This window comes from Globicephala melas, chromosome 11, assembly GCF_963455315.2.
Source record: "Globicephala melas chromosome 11, mGloMel1.2, whole genome shotgun sequence".
NCBI lineage: Eukaryota > Metazoa > Chordata > Mammalia > Artiodactyla > Delphinidae > Globicephala > Globicephala melas.
The window spans coordinates 92,152,225-92,154,855 of record NC_083324.2 but is presented as its reverse complement, the minus strand read 5'-3'; positions in this window follow the sequence as shown (position 1 = coordinate 92,154,855).

Sequence of the window (2,631 nt, the reverse complement as noted above, 5' to 3'; positions counted from 1 at the left end):
TAATAAGGCACCTGAATTTAAGTAACATGGGAGATAACATAGGCTACTTTTGAGGCTAACAGCCTCAGATCTTTTTCTGTATCTGCTATCAGAGCTATTTTCATTCCTCCTGGCTGCCTCTGGGAGACACAGCCCCAAGCCAGCAGCACATCCATCCCCCCCCCCGCCCCCCCCCCGCCACAAAGTCCACAGCCCCCAGATGGCTCCACCAGCGCTGTCCTTGCTGTAATCCCAGCCCTCCCTCCCACCCCAGTGCTCATGTGAGAGTTTGCTGCGTCCGCTGCGCAGATGTCATCAGCTGTATTTCCAAAGCCCTCACTGTGCCTGTCTCTGTTAAGCTCATGCTTATGTTTGAACGATGCGGGGAGTCTTCTATTCAAATATAAGCATCGTTGTTGCTCCCTGACAAATGTCATCTGTCTGTCTGTCTGTCCTCAGAAAATGGGGATCTCTGGGGTGAGGGGTAAAGCCTTCCTCTAATTTAAGATAGAAAAAATATCTCATGAGAGTGGGTCCTGTCCAGTATAATCTTCTTCCCTTTTTATCCTGAAGCCTTTTTATTTCTTGATACAATTCATTTTCGATAGTTAAAATCTCTCCACCTGCTCTTGCACGGCATTTCACTGTTTGCAGCGTCCAACAGCTACAGTTGTTGTCAGGACTTAGCACATACTGTATTACAGAACAACCTGACTCTCAGGAAGGTGACAGATTTCCCAATAAATCACACTTCGCTACAGCGGTAATCCGTATGCAGAATCAGGGTCGTGCTCTTAGGACTGATGCCTAGCATGTGAAACACTTAAAGGAGCGGAATTAAGTGTCCATAGAGATGGTAATAAGTAGGCAGAACATTCTAGGGGTGTGTGTCTGTGTTGCATATATTTTCTTCAGTCTTCCCGGGGAAGAGTGAATTCACTAATAAACCTATTATGCAATCGGTTTGAATTAATACATACTTGTTAATGAAAATCAGCAGTCACATTTTTTTACCTGTGTAGAGCTTTACAGGTTACAAGACACCCCAGTGTGCCTATGAGGCAAGCAAGCAGACAACAGCCGATTATGCACTGATTTTTTAACGAGACCCGCTGGTACTCACTCAGCCTCAGATACTCAAAAAATGCTCTAGGTCTTTATCTCTCTTGACCAACCCCTGCTTCAACCCTTCCAGAAGCAAATTGGGCCGGCTTTCAAAGTTTCCAGTTGTCTTATGGTTGTAGAGCCTGAATTTGTAACAATACTATGGTGAGTTCAGAATTAACCCCCAGTGGAGGTATTAAACCCATACCCATGTATCTCTCTTCTGATACAGGATGTAGAAAGTCATCTAACCACAGGTAGGAGCCGCCCAACCGTCAGATTTTCCATGGGCTCATTTGATTGGGCCCTGAGTATGCAACGTGTTTTCCAGTTGGGGATGAGGTGCCCATCACTGGAGGTGCTCAAAGACAGGTGCGCCGTACTCGTAGTACTCGTATAGGTGATGAAGGGGAGGTATGAAAGATGGTCCTAGGGAACTATGGTGAAGCTTGGCTGGTTACCCATCAACGTCTTTTCTCTTCCTCCTGAACATCTACTAGGCTACACTCTCTAAATTTCTTCACAATTGTAAACTTTTATTTTAAGTCACTAAGATTTCTGGGTTTATTTGTTTTAGCAGCTAGCAGTCACCTTACCTAATATCAATACAACAAACTTGAAATTTCCATCCAATCCTGAGGTGCTAGGATTCTAAATCATGAGAGATAAGATTCAGTTGTGATTACTTGTGACTTTCTCACCACTTATAGTCGATGCTTCTTATCTTTTCTCTCTGTCTGGTTCTCCACAGAATTTCCATTATCCGCCTTTTGATTTTTTTATAGGGCTGCTGGTTTACTCACGGACAAGGAAGTGGCTAATGTGGGTTTAGCCTGTGCAGTCACCCAGCTTAAAAGCATGCTTCCTGGGCATGTGTTCAGCCTGCTGTGGTTGAGCCCAGGTCAGGGGGGTAGGCTGAGTACGTGGGACAGCAAGGGTGACACAGCCCTGGGATGTGGTGATGACAGATGGCATCTGACAGAGACTGAAGTGGGGATGGGACAGGGGTGGTGGAATCAGTGGCATCGTGGTGGCTGCTAAGAGTTACCTGCAGGAAACGGCCAGGCTCTGATGCTCCCACGATACCATTAAAATTCGATTTCCCTGCGTATGGACGCACTGCAGAAGCCAAGTAAGCGAGTGCTAAATGACTCTAACGTTAATTTCTTCTGGAGTTTCCCCGTGGGTTCCTAACACACACTGCACAATCGTTAGGTAATTAATAGAAGCAGAGGGTTCAGAACTTTGGAGAAGGACTTAATGAAATTTGTTTTCAATGGTATCTACTTACTGATAAACCAAGGGAATCGGCTCTAATTAGCATAAACCTCTTTCCTGAGAGATTGTGTGTTAGTTTTAGGATAAGTTTGAATCGGGCTGTCCCTCAAAGGGAAAAATCGCTTTAAAGCACATCTTTCTGAAAAATTCTGGTTTTTGTTTTGGAAACTTTTAAAAAATCATCATCAAGATCGTCATCATCAGATTTAGAATTTCAATAAAGTTAGAATTCTGGCTCAAGAGACTGAAACTCTTGACCAATATCCTGAT